Raw genomic sequence first — 24,753 nt, forward strand, 5'->3', positions numbered from 1 at the left:
CTCTGAGTTCGAGGCCAGCCTGGTCTACAAGAGCTAGCTCCAGGACAGGCTCTAGAAACTACAGGGAAACCCTGTCTCGAAAAACAAAACAAACAAACAAACAAAAAAGAATACAGTGATACTTTGTAAAATAACAATTGGGCCACTTGTTCCATTGGCCTTGGGCATGGTCTTCATTTTACCACATGATGCCAGGAATCTCATTTCTTCAGGGTGCATTGATTTTGTGGGTTACTGGAATTAAAATTACCAAGAACTCAGTATCCCAAAACTACCTAAAAGGTTTTGGCATTCCTTTCCCTGTTTTATCACCGTGTTCTGTACTGTGTGTTCTTCTGGGGAAGGGTGGAAGGAAGCGTTAGAAAAACTGGTTAGGGGAGAGCTTTCCCCAGACTTCATTCCCAGGCTTCTAAGTGCGATGAACTGATTCAGAGGCCATAACTGTGTTTTGTGACAGCCTGAAGTTAGGTGTCCAGAGTGTTGCAGGCTACACGGATCCACTAAATTGTTACCACCATTAGTTATACTTTGGGAACTGCACAAGTAAAAAGCTTTGGCTAAAGGTATCTGTTCCTCAGAAGTGAGACATCCAGGGCCTCACTGAAACCTGTTTGGCTTTGCTCATTGCTATTGATTGGCGTGGCAACCATGCATGTTGCTTTGTTAATACATGCTGGCTCTTTGTATCAGCTATTGTCATTTGACACCATGGAGTCTATGCTGTGCTGGTCATTAATTATTTTGAGTTCATTATTATAATATAATATATATCATATTATATTTATAATTATATCATATATAATGAAAGGTAAATTTTGCATTTTTTCCTATCATCTGGACCTGGCAGTCCTAAAGTCCCTTTTACAGTTTTTGATATCAGAAAGTGCCATTATGAATACTGGGCAACTATCTTAGAAGTTGATATTTTAGACAAATAGATGCATTAATAACAGAATTAGAAACATAAGCAATTTATATTTAAAATTCATTAATGATCTGTAATTAAATTATTCAATTAACTAGTAAAATTAAGTATTCTACACCCCAGACTTCCACAAATAAGAACAAGTCACATTTTTTTTCTGGTTTGCACAGCTTTTAAAGGTTAAATAATTCAGGTTCTATGTTCTCTAAGTACTTGAGTAAAATCTAATATTTCAACAGGTCATGAACAGAACATTCTGCTATTTAACTCTGTGCACATGTACACCCTTCTATGGCATGCGCAAGGAAAAGTGGGGGCACCGCTGAAGCCTCAGGAAAGACTGAGATAATCTGAATGCCCATATTTTCCTTTAAACCGAGTAAGGACATTGCCATATGTTGAGAGCCAAAGGTCAGGGAAAGAATGATGGCCTTGGTGACATCGGCAAATGATTAAAACAGTTGCTTTGGGAACTGGAAACGTGTTGGATGGGTAAAGTGACTACAGGATGGCAGTGACCTCTTCTTCTCGCATAGCAGATGCCATAAACTGGTGCTGAAGAGACGGCCAGGCTGTTAAGAGCACACACTGCCCTTCTAGAAGACCCATGTGGAATGACTCACAACTCAACTGAATATTACCCCATCTTCAGGAAATATGACACTCTCTTTAGACTTCTTTAGGCCCTGTGCTCACACATACACCTTATATGCAGATATACACATAATTAAAAATAAAAAAAATAAAAGGGGATAATGAACTTGATTACAATTGAAGCCAAAGTAAGATGAGGTCTATGTGACTTCAGGCAGGATCACAGTGCCTGCCATGGGTAAATTAAGATCACTCATTAGATATTTAGTAAATAAAAAGATTTTTTTCCTTTAGGTATTAGATGGGTATGCAATCGTGTATTTTAAATAAACATCCTTGTATATAGAATCAGAGAAGAAGGGTCTGACAGCAGAAGCTGGTTGAAATATTGGAGGTAAAATATGAAAGATTTACACAAATGTAATATTGAATAGCCTGTATCTATGCAGTGTGCAACTCCACAGATTCTGCACCGGATACTTTTATTTGGTCAGAACAGTGAAATTTAAATGATTACTGCTGCTTATTGCTATTTTCTTTTAAAATTTATCCAAGAGGTCAAATATGGGAAGGGTCTTTGAATAGTCTTTTCACACTTAATTTCAGGAATCCTAGGAATTTTTTTAAAAAAAGTTTAGCACTCACCAAGTCACATGAGAGAGGTCAGCCTAAGATGCTTAACAAGAAACTCGTGGGTAGATTGCTAACTTCAGCCACCTGGGGTAAACCACGGTATCTCTTAATGCACTGAAGGTGTCGAAACGCATAAACGTTACAGGAAACTTCTCTCTTCCTTTGAATGATCATCTAGCATCGCAATAAAGAAATCATATATGAGGCATGAAAAAAATGATGGTCCATCCTCCATCCTGCTCCCCACTGCTCTGTGACCTCAGAAAGGGATTTTCAATCAAGGTTTCCTTCTCAGGCTTAAATAATAAGATCCTAACAGAGAGATAAAGCCAAAATTAGAATTTAGAGCTTTAAACTACCAACAACTAATGGATTTCCCATTTCCCACCAAGCATTTTAACTATTGCTCAGTGGCTCATGGGGAATATTACTTTCCTTCTAGTATCACATGAAATATAAATAATAGGAATAATTTAGGAAACTTCTCTCCAGAATCTGCTCTTAACTCATCTTAGTATTCACAAAAAAAAAAATTATGTAACCACCGGACATTGAAGGACACATAGAGCTTTTAAACACCTTTTATGATTTTTAAAATAGAAGTTCCAATCATAAGATTATGCCATAAAAAGAACATCATAATATCAAGATTGAAATACTTCTATTCATAATTTCCTAACTTGCACCAATATTTTATATTCAATTTGAAAAGAAATGTTATGTGATTTTCCTAAAAGCATATTCTGCATTAGTAATACATTTCTAGAAGTGAAATTCAAGACTCAGTCATTGTCTAGCATATAGAACCTTCTGGGTCACCAAGAGTTCTCACACATGTCTTCATAGTCCACAAAATTTGAGGATAGAAATATATATTGTTATAAAACCTACATATTGGTAAAGTTTCTGCTGTTCCAATGCCTTTGCAACAATTCTAAGAGGGCATTGTTCCCATCTTATGTTCTAAACAAAAAGAAAATCAGTCCAAAATTCCAACAGTCTCATGGTACCTTATAACTTTTACCATATATATTTTAAGCATGAACTTTTACAATGTTAATAAATAATACTACTACTAATAATTAATTCTTTCACATCAATCTTTTAAAGGCATGAAAGAGCTGACACTTATATATGCATATATATGCATACATGTATATACGCACATATGTCAGTTCTTTATGTCTATATATATGCACATATATAGATAAACATATAGATAAATATACAGGTAAATACACTTGATTATAGAAAACTATCAAGGATGCTAGTAAAAGTGCCATCTTACAAAATGGAATCTGGTGACACAGTTGCGAATATCTCATGATCTTCAGTTGCAGGCTTTTCTACCTAGAACTCAGGGAACATACACAGACTCACTACAACTTTTCATTTCTACCTGTTTTGCAGAATTTGGGGAAGATAGACTTGGAGACTTCACATTTAAAATTCAAGTGTACTTTTCTCTTTAGGACAAGGTGTGCTTGCAGGTTGTCTCTGTTTTAGACAGAAAACACCAGATTAGAAAACAAAGTTGAGTGTCTCGTCACTTAGGAGCAAACCAATATAAATTTTCAAGATCCAGATGACAAAAGGAGAAAAAGAAGACAAAACAAGGAATTTTTTTCCTATGAACAATGTATGCTGAATACACATTCTGTCTCTCACAAGACATGGAGTAAGAGAGCCAAGAAATTGCTCCCTGGATAAACAGACAACCCAAACTAACTTCATAAGACCTATCAAAAGAACAAATAATCCAATATAAAATGAAGTACAGACCTAAACAGAGAACTCTCAACAGAGAAATCTAAAATGGCTGAAAGATACTTAAGGAAATGTTCAATATCCTTAATCATCGGAGAAATGCAAATCAAAACAACTCTGAGATTCCTGCAAGAATGGCCAAGATCAGAAACACTGATGACAACTTATGCTGGAGAGGTTGTGGGGTAAAGAAAACACTCCTGCATTGCTGGTGGGAATGCAAGCTGGTACAGCCCCTTTGGATGTCAGTGTGGTGATTTCTCAGAAAATTAGGAAACAACCTTCCTCAAGACCAGTAATACCACTTTTGGGTATATATCCAAAGGATGCTCAATCGTGCCAAAAAGACATGTGCTCATCTATGTTCATAGCAGCATTGTTTGTCATAGCGAGAACCTGGAAACAACCTAAATGCCCCTCGACTGAAGAATGGATAAGGAAAATGTGGTACATTTACACAATGGAGTACTACATAGCTGAAAAAAATAATGATATCTTGAATTTTGCAGGAAAATGGATGGAGCTAGAAAACATTATTTTGAGTGAGGTAACCCAGACACAGAAAGACAATTATCACATGTACTCACTCATAGGTTATTTTCAAATATAAAGCAAGAAAACCAGCCTACAAACCACAATCCCAGAGAACTTAGACAACAATGAGGACACTAAGAAAGACTTACATAGATCTAATCTACATGGGAAGTAGAGAAAGACAAGATCTCTTGAGTAAATTGGAAACATGGGCACCTTGGGGGAGGGTTGAAGGGGAGAGAGGCAGGGAAGGGAGCAGAGAAAAATGTAGGGCTCAATAAATAATTTTTTAAAAAGGCCTATGGAAGTGAGGTGAGAGCTCACAGTGTCTACCATCCCCCATTCCCTCCTTTTAAGTAATAGTCGGTGTTAAAGAAGGCATGGCCAAATGACTTTCCAGGATTGCCTTTCTAAACTTTAAGTAAGCCCAGTATGGAAAGCAGCCTTTTCCTGAAATCTAGGTTTTAGGTCTGAAATCCAAAAGCAGGTTCAGTTTAATAATGTCCTATAACCCTCTAGCCAGGTGGACACAACTATCCATGAGTCACTCAATCTGTGTTGGGCCAGATGGTTGACTGTAGTCACCAGCTTCCCTCCACTGAAGGTTGGCAGAGCAAGGACCAAGATGCCACTCGGAGGGTAATGGGTGTGTAAGCTGGTGCAATACTTTGTCTTGAAGCTCCATAAGAGACTTTGTACCAATGGAAACTGAAACCCCATAAGCAGGCCAATGCAGTGGGACGACCACTCAGGCCACAAGTCACTTGATGTTTATTTCTAGGCCTGTGATGATGTGAAGCATACGGTGGAACAAAGGCTGTATAAACCACGGTGGGAGTGTGAACTCCCAGAGTCTAAGGTGAAGAGAATACCATATATTTGAAGAAACGCAAGGGGAAATGAATGGCAAGAAAAGCCCCAAAGTAAAGTCTCTTGATGGGAGGCGATTAGAATCTCCATGGTCTTGCAGGTGTGCAGTGTTTGGACAGTGGGTAGGCGCTGAATCATTTTGAACAGAATGACTTGTGTTTGAGCAGCCCCTTTAGTGACTGAAAATCCACTAGAGGCATGAAGGGAAGGCCAATTGGCGAGAGGACTGAAAGCTACCACTGCAATCTCTGGGATAAGGCTCTGTCTGGACACACGGAGAGTAACTGACAAGGGTAGACTCAGACTTCGGATTGTTTCCTATACTTAGCTTAGGGACCTGTACATTACAGAGAGCTTGGGAGAAGGAAGGCGGGGCTCCAGAGGAGTGCCCAAGATGGCGACTACTTTCAGGTATGGTGCTCCCTTGCTTTAATAATGTAAGTGCAGATAAATTCCGTTGAATCTGACTCAGAGGGGATGGCTGGCCGGGAACAAAGCTCTATTTCCGGTGTTAGACTTAGCTACCCAGAGGGAGCTTGCATTATCTGCTCCGTGGAAGGCACTGACTGTTGAGGGGAAATGTTCTCTTTAGCAATGCTGGGCACGAGTCCATTTGGAACCGAAGAAGGCTGGAGAAAGAAAAGACAAAAACTTCACTTGGCTATTGTAAAAGGAAAGGGGGAGATTTTAAACCTAGCTAAATCAAAAAGGCGTTAGCACTCCGGAGCAAGGACAAAATCCCTTTCTGCAGAGTTCCTGAATACTAAAGAAAGGATATTTGCGTGACAAGCTTATACAGCTATCAACTTTGGGTCCTGCTTCACAAAGTGCACTCTGTGGATATTTTTCTCTATTGTCTTGTTAAATGGAAGGCTTGTTTCTGTGTTCTTTGCAAAATTTAATGAAGTTTCCTCTGAAGCAGGTAATTTGAGATTTCTATTGGAGGCCCCGTGGAATCTGCTGAGGGAGAAAGGGGGTCAGGTTTCCATGAGATTTTTGTGTGTTTGGGGGGGGGGGGTTGCCCTGGTTTTGAATGGCTATTCAGACATCGACAGCAAGGATAGACTTTGGAGTTCCATGGGCCTCTAAAATAGCATGCAAAGCTCGTGCCTTTGTCAAACAAAGATTCCTGAGCTATGGTACTTGGTAGGGTTGGGGGCTCCTTCATACATCCTGTGATATTCTCCTCTCTTCTCTCTCACTGATGGCAGCTTGTAGGGGGGAACTTTAACATCTGTAGTAGTCACAGTCTGCTAGGGGAACAGAGCTAATGAGATGAATATATGCATATATATGTATATAATAAATACAATACATTGAATTTATTAAGGCAGATTTAAAGTAGTAACAACAGCAGAATCAGACCTGAGAGGAGTTTACTTGGCCCTTGAGGCTGTGTGCCTCATCACTCCGAAGAGTCCCAAACGGCTGCCTGTCACTGGGGACGAGGCCAGCAACAGGGAGTTAGTTGCTCAGTCTCTGAGGCTTGTGCCTCAGCGGTCCAAATCGGATGCTGGGAGCCCAGAAGTTTCCTAAATAGCGGCTTGTCCCTCGTCCATGATGAAAGTTTGGTAACACTGTTTCCGATATTAGGGAAGGAGTCAGCAGCAACAACTGGGCATATTAACTTGGTGGTGAAGAGAGGGCCAAGATAGCCTTCTGCCTGACCTTATGTCTGGACTGCCACCAGACAATACCTACCACAGTGGGATGGGTCCTTCCATATCCACCAAAGCAATCAGAACACTTCTTTAGGTGCCACTGCCCCTCAGGTGATGCTAATTTATGACAAGTTGACATTAAATGACACAAATGTCTGGCTTTTTGACATATCTGTAGGCAGAAAGGGCCTATTGTAACAGAAGTAGCGATGAGTTCTTCCCACTGCCTTTCAGACAGACAAGCACCCACAACATGGCTGTCTCTCTTCTATAGGACGGAAAAGAGTTTTGCCTCAGGTGGCTTTGCATTGAGGGGGAGCAAGAAAAGCGATATCTTGATTGAGGGAGCCCTTAAAGGGCCAGCAAGAAACACAGCACTAGGGAAATTCCCTGGAATCCACAAGGATGACCCCAGCTAAGGCTATCAGCAACGGTGGAGAGGATGCCTAAACTGGCCTTCCCCTGTAATCAGACTGATGACTACCTTGTCATCATAGAACCTTCATCTAGCAACTGATGGAAGCAGATATATAGATCCACTGCAAAGCACTGGACTGAGCTACTGGAGACCAGTTCAAGAGAGGGAGAAGCGATGATATGAGCAAAGGGATTAAGACCATGATGGTGATACCCACAGAAACAGCTGGCCTGAGCTAGTGAGAGTTCACTGACTCTGGACTGATAGTGGGGGAACCTGCATAGGACCAAACTGAGTCCATTGAATATGGAGGACAGTTGTGAGACTTGGGCAGTCTGTGGGGCCATGGGCAGTGGGACCAAGACTTATCTCTAGTGCTTAAACTGGTATCTAGGAGCACATTCTTTTTGGAGGGATTCTTTACTCAGCCTAGATCGAGGGGGGAGGGCCTTGGTCTTGCCTTGAAGTGAAGTGTCAGGCTTTGTTGATTCCCCACGGAATGTCTTACCATTTTTGAGGAGTGGATGGGTGGTGGTGGGCGGCGGGTGGGGGAAGAGTGTAATAAAAAATTCTTTGCTTTTGCACAATGCCACTTCAGAACTTCTCCCCTCAGCACATACTGCATCGTTAAATATTATCAATATTCTCCTCCAGGAAGAGAAACATGATTAGAAATATGGAAATATCACCGTGACTTACTGAGGCTTCAGAATCAGGTAGAATCCTTCGTTTGGCCTGTAACTGCCCAGTGAGATTGCACTGGTATCGGAGGCTTTCTTCCTTCCCTGTGTGTTTCTATTCATGTTGCCCTCAGCCAGCACCTCAGCTGGCTGGGATCCTCTGCCCAATGGGGTCACTCAATTTTCCTTCCCCAGGGAGCTAAGATTTTACAGGTTTTGCCTGGATGGATTGCCAGAACCTTTGCCTAACTTTTGCCAGTGGGCGCCAGAAATGTGAGAAAGTGTTCTGTTTATTTTGTTCTCTGCACTGTATAGTAGCAATTTGGTTTTTCCTTGAGAATAAAGATCTGCCAAGCCAGCCTAAAACACTCCACTCAACCTGCCTTTTCATACCTCCAGAAAGATGAGGTGGTGGTCTGCCTCGTGTTTTATTTTCATTAGACGCTGGAAACACTGAGTTTTTTTTCTATCATCAACACAGAATGTGTAACCAGATGGATGGTATTATATTTCTAGCTCTTCATTTCTATATTGATACAATTTAGTTGGGGAAAACCATAATCATTTACTATTTGCTTGTCTGGAACTGTTAGTGTATCACAGAGCTTACCATTAATGTTCAAAGTTTTGATGTCGGAGTCCCCTCTGTGTGCTGTGATTACCATTAATGAATAAAGAAACTGCCTTGGCCTATTGATAGGGCAGAACTTAGGTAGAAGAGGAAGATGGAACTGAATGTGGGGGGGAGGATGGGGAAGGATGGTGGAGAGAGATGCAATTGAGCCACTGCCAGAGTCAGACTTGCCAAATCTTTGCCGGTATACAGATTAATAGAAATGGATTAAGTTAGTATGTAAGAGTTAGCCAATAAGAAGCTAGAGCTAATGGGCCAACCTGTGATTTAATTAATACAGTTTCTATGTGGTTTTTTTCGAGTCTAAGCTAGCCGGGTGGCTGGGAAGAACAAATGGCCTCCTCCCAACAAAGCTGAACATGATGATTTCATGTACATTCATTTGCCATTTCTATCTATTTATAGGCCCAGTGAGGGCTAGACCATGAGTACATGATAAAATCATTGTAGTCACTGGAAATTTCTAGTGTAAATGTTTCAGTAGGGGCAACAGTGTGCAGGATTCCATGACTTGACACACTTTGGAGTAGGTGGTGTGTTAATATGCTCAGATGTTATTTTATAGTTAGTACTAGCATCCTATAATCTCAAGAATTAGTATTGACTCTTGAGCATTGTTTCATATTTCTTGAGATGTGTGGGGATTTTTATTCATTAAAACATAATTACATAACTTGGTAAATGCCCAAAGCCATCAGGTCAGTTTAGTTAGCGTCACACAAGCTAGAGAGAAACTCAAATGAGAAAATACCCCTACCACATTGGACAAGCCTGTGTATGTTTTCTTGATTAATGATTGATGCCCAAATCATTGTGGGCAATGTCACCCTGAACTGGTGCTTCTGGGTGTTATAAGAAAGCAACCTGAGCAAGCCATGAAGAACAAGCCTAAAAGTAGTCCTTCTTCTCCATAGTCTTTGCATCAATTCCTGTCTCTGGGTTCCTGCCTTGAAGACACAGTGGATAATGGATTACAAGCTAAAAGCTAAAACAAATCTGATTGGTAGTGTCCTTGAAGAGTCTTAACAGACTTCTCCAGGGCTTCCCCACATCAGCTTCCCTCCATGGCTTATTAGGTACCCCCAGACCTGAATTTCAAGAAGGAACAATTCAAAAGGGTAAATCCAAAGGGAAAGCTCTTCTCGAGCTTCTGTTGAGGAACTAAATGTCAGTGTCCCATTGGCTAAGGCTTTTTAAATGGTTATTTTTAGTAATATATGAATATGAATATGAATCCTGGGGCACTTGGGAAGATTAGACTAGGGACATACTTGAAAGTCCACCAGAGGTTTCCTTCAATACTCTTTCATTTCAATATGCTGAAATAGTGTTTCTGTTTTCATCAGCCACTGGGTCCTTCTTTACTGGTTCAGTATTGTCAGCTGACACAAACTAGAGTTACCTGGGGAGAGACAGTGTCGGTTACTTACATCAGATTGTACTGTGGGCAAGTCTGTGAGACATGTGTTGATTAATGATTGATGTGGGAAGGGCAAGTCTGTGTGGGTTGTGTCACTGTCCAAGGTCATAGAACAAAAAGCAAGATGAGCAAGCCACGGGGAGCCAGCCAGTAAGCAACTTTTCCATATGGTTCCTGTCTCTGGGCTTGATCGAGTTCTTTCACTGAGTTCTCAGTGATGGACTATGTTGGGAGACATGAAAGCCAAATAAATCATTTCCTCTCCAACTTTTTTTTGCTCATGATATTTATCACAGCTTCAGAAAGCAAACTCCTGTTTATTTTTGCTTTCATAAGCAACAAAAAGGATACATCTGTAATGTTAATTTCAATATTTTAAAAGTCTTCCTTCTTAATGTTGGGTCTTCAATCTTGAAAGAAAGGTCTAAAAAATGAACAAGGACATTTGCGTGTATTTTAAACCAACACAAACTTAAAAAGAAGAAAAATGATGTGGATATAAGGGTAAGAGGTCTTACCTTGATTCTCTTTTGATTTACATAAATATTAAAATTACTTCAGATAAAACTAATATTTTGATTTTTTTCTTAGTATTTTTTAACATTTTTACTTCTAAAATACATTAAATACCCAGAAGGTGTTATTTTGGGAAAATAATGCCATTTTATACTCTTCAATTAAATGAGATTTCCCCATGTTTAAAATTTTATCATTCTGTCAGTTGTTTGAACTTCTATTTAAAAAATACCCACTAGGTTACACAAATAAGAGGAGTTTAATTCTGTCTGGTTCTGAATGCTGTAAGGCTGAGGCAGGGTGCTGGTATTATGCTCTGGTGACGATCTTCCTCCAAGCTGAAAACAATTAACTTCTAATTGCATAGACGAAATGAAGCCAGAGATCTCTCTGGGATCTCCCTTCCCTGTAAAGGCACTAATCCTGTTCACAAGGCACCATCCTTATGACCTGATTTCTTTTCCAAGCTTCTACTACCTAATGACATCATGCTGGGAATTAGATATTAACATGCAAACTATGGGTGAGAACAAAATATTTATTTCACAACCATGCTGGTATTAGTTAAATTATTTCTCTGGAAATGTTTGGCACAAAACACCACACATGCATACTAAAAGGATCTAGAGCATGTATGGTCAAAGCATAACATCTTGGCTAGCTCCATGTTTCAGCCACAAAAGAAAATGGAATCAAACATGAATCATTACAGTCTTTAAGAAACTAGTTAGCCAGTGTGGAAATTATCAGTAAGTTATACTTGGAAATCTAGGACAGTGCTAAGCAACTGTTTACTCTGGCCAAGCTAAGCCAATATCAAGGATGTACAGCTAACAATCCATTATTCTCCTCCATGTGTGAGCACTTTAATTAGTGTTTCACTGCACAGTGGCATATGGAAGCCAGCTGATTCAATACTGTCTGAGGAATGCAACAGAATCTTACAAACTGTTTTTCTGTTATTTTTGGAAAATCATTAGAATACGGAAAATTTTGGCTTTTCTGTTATAATTTTTATTCTCCAACTTCTGGAGAAACTACCTGGGCCCAAAAGATATATTAGAAATATCCTAACTCATAGGGTGGTCGGCTTTCCTTTCCTGAAAAAAATACAAGCACTCTCAAAACTATGTATCCTTCACTGTCGGCAAACTGCATTTAAAACCCCAAGTGTGAGCATCTAATAGCTTCAAGAGAAATTTTAATCTTATGAGCCAAGCCATGGCTTGTCAATGATATCCTTGGATGTGATATAAAGTGTACTAGGTCTACCATAGAACCATGTTGATTTGTTCTGAATTCCACTAACTTTGGATTCCGATAAAAGAAAAACCCTTCACCTTCCAACTGGTTGAGGGGGCTGGCGAGGGAGAAGGAGCAGTAAGTAGGTTATGACTATTTGTATGGTGTCCTTACAGTTGAGACTTCAGTCTTGTCTTCTCCAAGAACATCTGGTTATTTCTTTTTATTTTTGCACCTGGGATCCAAACTGTATGTACTGGCTAGTCTTATGTCAACTTGATACAAGCTAGAGTTAGCTAAAGGGAGGGACCAACAATTGAGAACATGCCTCCGTGATATCCAGCTGTAGGGCATTTTCTTAGTTAGTGATCCGTGGAGAAGGGCCCAGCCCATGGTGGGTGGGACCATCACTAGGTTGGTGGTCCTGGGTTCTGTAAGAAAGCAGGCTGAGCAAAGTCACGGAAGCAAGCCCATAAGCAGCACCCCTCCATAGCCTCTGCATCAGCTTCTGCCTCCAGATTCCTGCCTGGTCTGAGTTTCTGTCCTAACTTCCTCTGATAATGAACAGCAGCATGAAAGTGTAAGTCTAATAAACTCTTTCCTCTCCAACGTGCTTTTTGGTCATGGGGTTTTGTTGCAACAACAGAATCCCTAACTTTGCCTCCACAGCTTTAGCTTTCTGTCTCCTAGAGGATATCTTTTAATGTTAAAAAAAAAAAGAGCTGTTATATGCAGCCACCAGTGTGAAATCACATACCACTCACAGCACGGGGATTTGTGCAACTGAACTCAAACTGCAAGGTCCCCTTGGTGCTCTTAAATGTGGGAAAATAATTTTGAGATTGGTTTACAAAAATTCACAAAATGAACACTTAACTATAAGATCAATTAAATAATTTCCCCAAATCTAGTCTTATGAAATTTTGGCACACTTGATTAATATTTTGGCATAAGCATAGCATTGTTTTTAAACAATTATATATATATAATTATACACACACACACACACATATATATATCACGTATATATTCTGCTATGAGGGTGGGAAGCTTATTGAGATACCATTTTGTCTTTTGCTTTCTTATAGTAGGTAATATCCCCTTTCATGGTCTTATCCCCTTTCATGGTCTGAGATCATAGCCATGTGAATCCTTTTTCTTTTCTGAAGAAAATTAATGACTCACTTGTGACAAAAACCTGAAGAAAAAGTTGCCAAAGAAGTGACAATGTCCACTGTGAGTTTTTGGGAAGAGCGATTTCCTGAAGCAGTCACAGCTTCAGGTGGCCAAAGGACAGACAGGCTTTGAGGAAACTGCTGAGCATTTTGAGGAGGGGGCTTTGGAGAAGTCTGGCAGTAGCTTTGGGGAGGGGCTGGAGAAGTTTTGCAGGCTGCAGTCTTTGTGTGTCAATGCTGCCAGCACTTCCAGTTGACTGGGACTGGGTACCTGGTACTGTGACACTCCCCCCTTGTACAAGCTCTTGAATTTGAACTTGATGTTCTTATAACATCAAGCCACAAGGCCCAGGCAGGACTGGTAATGCTCACATCCACAGTGACCAGCCTGAATAGAGATAAAGATAACTGAGAGCCCAACAGGGGTGTGTAGAGCACCCTAATTTCTCAAGTTTATAGGTAGAGAAACCAGGAATGTGATGTGGGATTTCCCTCTGTAAGCTGTGATTACCATTGGTTGATAAAGAAACTGTCTTGGGCCTGTGCAGGGAACAGAGCTAGGCAGGGAAAACTAAACTGAATGCTGGGAGAAAGAAGGGCGGAGTCAGAGAGAAGCCATGGAGCCACTAGAGATAGAAGTTAAGAACTTTACCAGGTAAGCCACAGCCACATAGTGAAATACAGATGAACAGAAATGGGTTATATTAATATAAGAGTTAGCCAATAAGAAGCTAAAACTAATGGACCAAACAATGATTTAAGTAATATGGTTTCTGTATGATCATTTTGGGGCTAAGCAGCTAGGAACCAACAAGCGGCCTCTCTCCTTCCACAGGAATGTTATACGTGTTGGCATTCTCTTCAATGGAAGGGTTTATACCTGTTTTCAACCCAGAAGGCTGGGGGTAGATGTTATTGATATCCTGGTGACTTTTGCTATTCCATAGAGTCAGGCTTCACCCAAATCCCCCAGACCCCTATGCACTGTCTCTGTCAGTAGAACCCGTTCTTGTGGAACAGGTAACAGGCACTTTCCAAAAGACATGATCCTTGTAAAGGAGTTTCAATGTAGTCATGCCTTAAAGTTTTCTGTGGTGACTGTCCTGAGGAGACTTTCTCAAGGTCATGCTGTATTTACAAATGTCAAAAATGCAGAGTGGGGTCAGCCTCTAGAAGTTTGAACCAGCTCTCCTAAGTCATGTTGAACCTGATTTCCTTCTTGTCTCAGGTGTATAGTGCCTGTGGCAGCTTCAAGCTTTGCAGGGACCTCTACAGGGGTGTCTCCAAATTTCCTGACTTACCAGTTCCTGGGGAAGGAAAAACTTTGATGATTACCAAAGTCTTCCCCAGTTTTATTAAAGGGGGAAAAAAACTGCTGGAGGAAGAGACTCTGAGAGCCACGCTGCAAAAAAGAGATTTCTCAGACCTATTGAGCTGCATGTGAATTGAACAGAGAGCACCAGGGTTGTAGCTCCCATGAGTTCTCTCCCAGGTTGAGGAGATACAGCTTTTGAGTCATGTGATTTTGTAAATAACTGTTCCTCACGCTCCTGTTACTGACTCCAGTAAAAACACATTAGTTCACCAGCACATTGGTTTTTGACAGAACCATTGCTTTAGTTTGTCTTGTGTTCTGTTTCTGGGGTGAGTACGTGTGTGTGTGTGTGTGTGTGTGTGTGTGTGTGTTGTATATGTGGTATGTGGGGTATATTAGTGTCTGCCTGTCTGTCTGTGGGATGGTGTGCATGTATCATGTAGGGGTGGTGTGTGTCTCTATATATGTTGAAGCTCCCCAGGAAAAGTTCCCCATCTTACACTAATACCTCTGGGCTTTCCCTATTTAAGCCTAAAGAAGAAAGCTCTACAAACTTGACTGGAATGAAATTTCTGTGTTCAAGTAGATGGTCTCTGGAGAAATACTATGTTTAAGAGATATATGTTAACATGGTATTTTAGGTTAAAAACAGAGCACTCGCCTTAGATTGCTGTCTTAGTTGGTTCCCAACCCAAAGAACAGCAGTCATTTGATTTGGTACCCCAATAACCGGTAAGATAGAATTTCTTTCCATCTGCGGGCTTAAGGAAAAATTTGAATTTATTTAAAGAAAACAAAGGACCTATGTTATTTCTTGAAACTTATCACAGTGGTTCTGAAGTGAACTTTATACTAGCTCATGGCTTCAGACCACATCTCTGCCATTATTACCCATATGACTTTACACACAGTGTGTTATGCCTCTGGTTGATCTATTAAGGTCAGAGGCACTACCTACAGCTTAGAGCTGCTTTGTGGGTGAATGGACTAGAACACACTACTGTCTGGTTCTTTGCTTCCCAGCCTCAGAGCACTAATGAGCTGAAGAATTTCTCTTTTGCTTCTAGGTGGGCATGGGTGATATTTTGAAAATAGATTATATCTTATTAGCAAATATTGTTTCTGTATATATTAGGATGATCATATAACTTCTTTATTGTAGCAGTGAACTATAATAGTAACTTTTATAGTATTAAGTCAGGTTTACATTACAGTTCATGAACCTTACTTAGTTACAATATATGACTTGGTATATTTTGTTGGATTTAATTTTCTAATATTTTGTTAAGGCTTTGTGTATCTATATGCTGAATTAAGTATGAGGTGTATGTGACATATGTATGTGTGCATATACTTCTTATATTTGCTTTCTTTTTCTGTCTTTGTCAGGTTTGATATGTGAACTTGTATTCATCTTAAAAAGAATTAAGGGGCACTTTCCTGATTTTTAGTTCTCTGAAGCAGTAACTATAAGAAAAGAATTTCCCTAACTGGAACATGAGATAGAATGCACTTCTACACCTGGTCCTTTTTAATTTTTGAAAGATTTTAGACTGTAAATTTTATTTATTTAATAGTTAAAGACCAACTCAGTCAATCACAGCTATTCCATTATTTATTTATTTATTTATTTATTCATTCATTTATTTAATTTTTGCAACATGAACAATTATAGTGTCTCAATGTTTGCACTTATAGTTTATTTTTTTTTCTTTACAGATTTTATCTTTGTTTGTTGTATGTGTATGAGAGTTTGGCCTGCATGTGTATAATAAGCATTCTGTGTGTGCCTGGTGCCAGCAGAGGTCAGAAGAGGGCACCAGATCCCCTTGGAACTGGTGTTAACAATGTTTATGAGCATTGCTGGGCGATGGTGGCACATGCCTTTGATCCCAGCACTCGGGAGGCAGAGGCAGGCGGATCTCTGTGAGTTCAAGACCAGCCTGGTCTATAAGAGCTAGCTCCAGGACAGGATCTAAAGCTGCAGAGAAACCCTGTCTCGAAAAACCAAAAAAATAAAAGAAAATAAATAAAAAAACAAAAAAAAAAACAATGTTTATGAGCTGCCACCTGGGCTCCGGGAACTACTCCAGAGGCCCCTCCAAGAACAGCAGGTGCTCTTAACTGCTGAGCCATCACTCCATCTCTGCTTTTTAAAGTCTCTTTTCTTAGTCTTTATTCTTCCTAACCGTTGTTTGGATTTTTTTAACTTGTCAATCATCAGTGCTTATTTAATAATTTTTTTTTCCCGAGACAGGGTTTCCCTGTAGTTTCTAGAGCCTGTCCTGGAACTAGCTCTTGTAGACCAGGCTGGCCTTGAACTCAGAGATCCGCCTGCCTCTGCCTCATGAGTGCTGGGATTAAAGGTGTGTGCCACCACCGCCCGGCACTAATAACTTAAATTATTAAAATAAATGACATTTTTCCTTTTAGATGTATTGTTTTCGGTTGCTTTTTATCTACTTCATAAGTGGGAATAGGCTCCCATGTATTGTTGGGTGGTCTCAAACTCACTCTGTATTAAGGACTGGTTCAGAACCCCTGGTCCTTTTGCCCATGTCCCTGAGTTTGATGTTATACCACTTTGCTTTCATTCGTTGACTTGTATGGAAACGTCTTTCATTTCCTTCTGTTCTTTAGAGACAGTTGGCTGATTAGTGATTCTAGTTGGTACTTCTTTCCTCTCTCCCTACATGCCATTAATTTACTCTCTTGAAGACAATATCACTTTTTATTTTGTTTTATTTCTTTTCAATTTTTGTTGTTCTTAAGAAGCTCCCTTTGAAAAAAATAAAAACAAAACAAAACAAAAAAGCAAAAACCCCAGCCAGGTATATTGGTGCCCACCTCTGATCTGAGAACTTAAGAGGCAGATGTAAGTGGATCTAGGACAGATAGATACATATGAGAACCTGTGTAGAAAGTAAGCAAACACAAATCAATAATTCTCCCTTTTGATATTTGAAGCTTCATTGTGATGAGTCTAGATAAAAAGATCTATTTGTGTGCTTGATATGTGTTAAAGTTTTAGAAATGATGCTTTTATTCTTTGAAAATTTCATAAGTGTATTTTGGTCACATTCACCTTCTTCCCCTAACTTTTTTCAGCCTCCTCCCCCACCCCTTTTCCAAGCAGCTTACCATTCTCACTCCTTTTTTTATATCCCTCTTAAAATCCATCCAGTCTGACTGGATTGTGTGTATCCCATGGATCTTTCTCCCTTGTCTTATTCCTTTAGTGAGTAATTCTATTACTACGTTACTCTATTCAAATGCTATATTGAGCAGATATGGGAATTGCTTACATCACTGTGTTAGTGTTCCTTATTTTTATGGGAGCGCTTCAAGTTTCTGCTGAGATGATGTTGGCTGTGGGATTATTTTAAATTGCCTTTATTGTGTTGAGTTGTCTCCTCTATATTCCTAGATTCTTCAGGACTTTTATCATAAAACCATATTGAATTTTCTCAAAGGCATTTTTCACATCTAATGATATCAGGTAGTTTCTGATCCTGACTCTGTTTATGTGGTGGATTAAATTTATTGAATTCTATACACTAAACCATCCATGCATCCCTGGGATGAAGCTGTCTTGATCATGATATGGAATCTTTTTGATGCATTCTTGAAGTTTGTTTGCAAGTATTTTATTGAAAATTTTTGTGTCTATGTTCATCAGAGAAATCAGGCTATAATTTTCTTTTTTCACTTGATCTTTGTCTGACTTGATCAAAAGAGTATAGAAGTGTTCCTTCCTTTTCTACTTTGTGAAATAATTTAAAAGTAATAGTGTAAATTCTTCTTTGATGTTCTGATAGAATCTGAATTGTGCCCATTTGATCCTGAATCTTTATTTGGAAGATTTTAAATTACTGCCTTTATCTCATTGGTTGCCATGGGTTTATTTGAATTATTTACTTTATCTCAAGTTAATTTTGGTAGATAATGCACACACACACACACACACACACACACACACACACACAAACACACACGAGAGAGAGAGAGAGAGAGAGAGAGAGAGAGAGAGATCCATTTCTTTTAGATTTTTCAGTTTAGTGGAATATAGTTTTTTTATACTATGTCCTTATGGTTTTCTGTATTTCCTCAATATTTTCACAATGTTTTTTTTGTATCTCTCGTTATACTAATTTGGACTCTCTGTCTCCTTCTTGGTTGATCTGGCTAAAGATTTGTCCTATTTGTAATTTTTTTCAAAGAATCAATTTAGCCACAAATGGAATGTCTATATGACACCCGCCTCCCCAAGGCACCACAATCAATACAGGAGGGGTCAGCATGCACATGAGCAAAACCGTGTCATTTGGACTTCTGCCCTCATGAACTCTCAGCATCTATCGTCGCCTACACGATTCCTGCCAAACCTGCAGGCAGTTAACATTCCAGCGTGGAGTCGAGAGGGGTTCCCAAGTACCCCCACCCCTTGTCGAGGAGCTATTGAGAGGCCACGGCTTCTTGAAGGTAGAGTCCGTTTCAGTTTTCTTTAAGGTGTTGCCCCCTACTAGGCCAACCCTACTTTAGTGAATGACCCCATGTCTATATGTATATAGGTAGCACACATTGGACTCTCTGGGTAATATAACAAAAAGTTTAGAAGAGATCATGAAGTTGGGAAGGGTAGTGGGAAATTCTGGACCTGGGAAGAATTAGAGGAGTAGTGGGGGGTGGTGAAGGTGGTTAGAATGCCTTGTATTCATGTATGAAATTTTCCATGAATTAATTAAAGTAATGTGTTTCATTAAAATACAAATTGAACGAGGACTGGGGAAATGCCTCAGTAGGGAAAACATTTGTCCTGAATCACAAGTATCTAACTTCACATCTCCAGAATCTATGTAACATGTGCATGCATCATTTGACAGCTTCTCAGAGTAGGTAGCTAATGGAGGAAGGAGAATCTCTAGGAGCTTGTGTGTCTGCCTGTCATACACGGTTCTTCAACAGAAAAGAGACCCTGTCTCAAACAAAGTGGAAGGTCAGGACCACTGCCTGAGGGTGTCTTCTGACTTCCACATGTGTGCTGTCATGTGCATGTGCCATACTAACATACATGTTCTCTCTCACACACACACATACACACACACAAACACACACACAGAGGTGAGGGACAGAGACACAGAGAGAAAAATTGTAGAATGAGACCTGATTACCCATATCTAACCTTTGTAAGAGTAACAACGTTTTTCAGAACAGACAGAAACACAAATTCTTAGACTTCAGAACATTCACTGAGGGTCATTTAGTTACAGATGATAAAAGTGATAAAAGATGCCACTGAACTTCACAGTGAAGCTTCTGGAAGTCCAACTTCATGTTAAACCCACAAGGCTGAAGCTATTTGTAGATACATCAGTTTGTCTGTGTATTGGCAAAGCCTTCGTCTTTAGCCAGATGCACCATATCTGCCATAGAGTTATACAGTATGCCCAAAGAGCATGGTTAACAATAGGACATTCAAGCCGGAGACACTACACCCATTTATTACCGTAGCCCACACCAGAACAGCCAAATATGGTCCAAAGGCATCTGAACACAGTGCTGCGGCTTGAGAACAAATAGGAGTTACTCGGACAGATTTGGCTAAAAGATCCACATACAAACAACTGAAAGTTTGGAAACTGGGGTCTGACTGAAACAATGTTTGTGAAAGATTATGTATAGCAGGCAAAGTCTCGAAAGGAGTGGGTATGACAGACTACAAAGATCTTATCTGTTAAAGGAACTAATTACAGAAGTGTGTGAATCGGGGCATTGATGGCGAAATGCAGAAATAATTAGCAAAAGTGGAGCTAGCAAAGCAAGCTTTCAACCATTTATAAACTGAATGAACAAGTGAAGAAGCCAGTTCTGAGCCGAGAGGGAAGGTTTGTCTCCAGAAGCATCCCTGGTGTGTAAAGCTGACCATCTGTTAAGGGACACAGGATGCTCATCTGTGTTCTTTATCTACCCACTCACTTCCTGCTGGCCAAATACACTAGGCGCCAGTGTACGCAGAATCCCATTGATGTTGTCTGGGCAAGCCAACAGCCTTAGGCAGTGAGCAAAGGAAAAAGGGAGGAGATGTGGGGAGAAAGTTAAGCAAAGAATCCCTAGCACATGAGCACCGACCTGTAAGTTAAGACTAGTTACTAACTATTGCATCACCTTGTGAACCAACCCTAATCTGTTCAGTCACCAGGCTAATTTTCCAAGTTTTTTTTAAAGGATTTTTTTCCCTGGTATGCCAATCACACTGACTTTCTTCACACATTTTATTTCCCTCTCTCCAATCTACCCGACTTTATTCTTTTTAGATGTAATTATAGGTCTTCCAAAACTTTTCCAAAATGTTCTAGTTTTCTAGGAACTCTGCCATTGGTCTATGTTTTTCCTCCTCAGATTTCCTAACTGCCTTGGACAACACCCATGTGGACAGAGTTTTATTGGTTGGGTCATGCTAACTCATTTATCACTCTGTCTCACGGACTCTGCGGTGAGCAGAGCAGGCTACCAGGCCAGTTCCTAAGAATGTTCTCTAGGGATTTCTTCTTTTGAAGAATCGTGTTGGTCATGGTTACTTGACAGCTCCATTGTTGTGTACACCTGTGTGTACAAATAGATAATAGGAAAAGGTGTCTTTTGGAAAACTCATGTGACAGTGCAATTAGCAACTTCTAACCCTTGAATATTGAACAGTTTTGGTTTCTAAAGAAAAAATGGCAAGTTAAACAAATGGCATTAATCTAATGTCATTTGTTATTATAAAGAAACTCATATAGGATGAGACAGAAGAATTTTTCTTATCATTTTGTCCAAATTGGTAAGATAGGCATTTTAGATATAGTATTTGAGTCACATATGTATTATGAAGCATGGAATGCAGAGTGCATGAATCTGTATTTAAATTCCCCCAACTATCATTTGAGGGCATCTACAGTCTTCATAACCAAAGTAAAGCAAATGTCTGACACAACTCTTCTTGTTCAGTGAGAGTCACTAAGTCCGGTGTGAGTTATAAAAGGTTGCTGTGCCTGCGCTATGCTGCTCTTTCCTGAAAATCCTTCAGTATTGGTAATTGTAGTTGGGGAAATTCAGTATCTTTCATGTGTCCCACTAAGGCCTGAGTGACCCCTTCTCTTCCTCTAGGCTCATTTCCCATCATCACCTTCTTACAGCACTTCTGCCTGGATCATTCTTATCTGTGTCTATTTCTGAAAACTGTCTGTCTTTTCAGGTTTCAGAGGGAATGTCCATTGAAGCAAGCCGCCACTTGGCTTTCCCTTCCGTACTGTTCCCTGATATAGCATGGCTGTTCCCTTTATAGCAGCTTCCCTCCCCTTCACATTCAAATGTTATGTATGTTTCGTTCCTTCTAATGTCCGTCTTCTCCATCAGATGGCATATTCCATAGAAACTATCTTTTAATTTTTTTTTACTATTATATATATCAAGCTATATGGCTCAAGGCACTAAGAGAGCTATGATCTGAATGTTTGCCGAATACCCCTTCCCCAAACTCGTGCACTGAAACTTGAGACTCAATGTGAGGGTTATTTGAGGCTGAATGGAAGCAGACTCTTAGAAGAGTGCTTGGGTCATGAAAGCAGAGCCCTAATACATGAGATCTGAGCATGTTTAAAACAGTCTGCAAAGAACTGTCTTCTGCCCGGCCCTTCCTCTCCATCCTCCACTCCTGCTACCTGTTCTCCTTTCCCAGAACCTCCTCATCTTAGTCTTGTTCATCCTTGTCTGTATCCCCACCTCCTCTCTGTGTGTGTTTATCTCTGTCTCTCTATTCAAGACAATGGAATTACAAATGTAAAATAAATTCTCTCCAGCTGAGCGATAGCCCAGGCCTGTCTTGCCCTTTCTGTCACATGAAGACATCATGGGAAAGCTCCATCTACTAATCAGGAATCTTGTCCTTCTTTGTCAGCCCCAGATCCTAATGGTCCCTTGGTCTTGGTATTAGCCATCTAGCCTCCAGTTTGGTGAGTACTGTGATCTGTCGTTCATAAGCTACCCATCATTGGGATCTTGTTATGAGTAGACAAGGGCTAGGAGTCCCCTAGCAGACATGCCAAATGAGTGAGTAGATGCACAATGTCCAGCCCTATCTTGTGTGTGTTCGACACTTTTCTAGGTAGCTACATACAAAGGTCTCCTCACTTCAGTGTGAAGCGCTAACACGGTGTACATCTCAGAAGCCCTCACCAAGGAATTCATGAGGGCTCTACATGAAGGTCCAAGTCCCCTGAAGGAAAACAAAATTAATGTTTCTTTTAAGCGAACGAAGTATTTAGCATATGCAAATTCAATTAATAGCAAGCGATTCAATGATGAAGAAAAAATTATTGGCACTCATTATATAACTCAGCTAGTAATTCTGTGGGAAACTGTGGAGACTGAGAACGACAGCGTGTGTTAGCCTCACGACTTTAGAGAAGTCATTACTCTCAGAAGCATAGAAAAAAACAAGCATTGACTGTTTCTCCATGCCCTTTCAGGATTGCGTGTGTATGATAGCGAACAGTACATGAAAATGGAGGAGTAGAAATGAAGTTAGGGGAATTTTAAAGCCATGGGAAGAATTCATCATAGTTTGTATTAGAGATCATCATCTCTGTATCATTTGATCTCCGTCTTATCTTTAACAGCTTGAGTGGACAGAGGAGGAGGACTTACGTACATATGAATGAGCTACCCTCCCGAGATTTTCTGCTTGTGTTTCTCAAACTATAGCTTAATCCATGACTGTATAAACTTGTAAAGAATCTTTGTCATATGTAATTCCAGATGGAGTAAATATGCTTAGTGAGGACTTATCCGAGAGAAGAAATGCTGAAGAGCACATTTGCAGTCTGTGAAAAATTAGCAAACACGAGAACTGGGGTCTAAATTCTGAGCACATGGTTCTGCCCAGGCTCTTCACAATGATAAGAACCTCCTGTATATAGGCTGTGAGCAGACACTAGTAGACTCAGACAGAACTGATCATCTTAGCTGGAAACTAGTCAGACACTTCATGTCCTCCTAATTATAACTCTTATAAAAATCCAAATAGAGCTATTGTTCAATGACTTTCCTGGAAACCTTTCATTTTGTATTAACCAAAAATAAGGTTATTCCTGTATAATTCTTTACCTGAGAATAAAGGAATGTGACTGTCACTTATAGATGCTTTTGCTTTGAATAAACCTTACCCCATAATTTGGTTTTCTTTTTTAAGACAGACTTGGCTTGTCTGCAACTCACTATGTAGACCAAGCTAACTTTGAACTCATAGAAGTCTGCCTTTCTCTACCTCCCAAGTGCTGGGGTTAAACACATGTGCCATCATGGCTGGACATCCTATAGCTCTGTAATGGTTTTCCTCCAGAATTAAGATTTTACTTACGCTAACTGATAGGAGAGGAAGTTTAAAATTTCAGCATTAGATCTAATTATTAATATTATCTATTAGTTGAAATGGTGGATCTTTACAGTGAGGGAGTGATGACAGAAAAATAGATTGGGACATTAAATGTAAACCAAGATGTCACTTAGCCTGTAGACATATGTAGCTAAGATGTCCATTCCCATACTTGTTAACTTAGAGTTTTCAGTTTCCCAACGCAGGACTTCATACCTCTGTCTCACGTCACAGCCTAGCATTTTGTGCATCTTTCAGAGTTCCTCATATTAGACAGGGACAGTCTTCTCTCTGTGCTCCTGATGTTTCGGTCCTGGCATACCCTATGGCATTGTGCAGGAAACATGGTGTTTTAGATAAGCGGGTTGATTAGAATGATGGTTTGTGTGAATTGCCAATCTGTCAGCATCACGAATCACTTGGAAGATGAGCCTCCAGCCGTGCCTGTGAGGGGTTATCTTGACTGCGTGAAGAGAGGTGAAGAGGTCTTCCTACTGTGAATGAGTGACATTGTTTCAGCTGGAGTTCAAGCTGTCTAAGGGGAGGGAAAGGAGCTAAATAAGCAGGAGGCATTCACAAGCCTTCAGTGTTTTCTGTTTCTGACTGTGGATATGGTGTGACAGGCTGCTTCAAAGTTCCTGTAGTCTTGACAACTCTACTACAAAGGACTAGCTATACTTGACCTGTGAGCTAAAGTAAACCCACTCCCCTTAAGTTACTTCCATCAGAGCATTTTATCACAGCACAGAAGAGAAAGCGAGACCCAGGGGTTAGGTTGGAAGAGGCTGTGAAATAGGATACAGAAGGGGATACCCAGCAGAAACTGCCCACTTCCCCAACCTGGTGTAGAGTGAAGTCTGCCAAGGAGACTGTAATTACCATGAGGCCAGGGGTCTGCATTGGTTTGATTGATGGCTTTACCTAAGAAGAATGTTTTGCAAATTGTAGGCTTGCAAT

Source organism: Arvicola amphibius, chromosome 5 (genome assembly GCF_903992535.2).
Source record: "Arvicola amphibius chromosome 5, mArvAmp1.2, whole genome shotgun sequence".
Taxonomy (NCBI): domain Eukaryota; kingdom Metazoa; phylum Chordata; class Mammalia; order Rodentia; family Cricetidae; genus Arvicola; species Arvicola amphibius.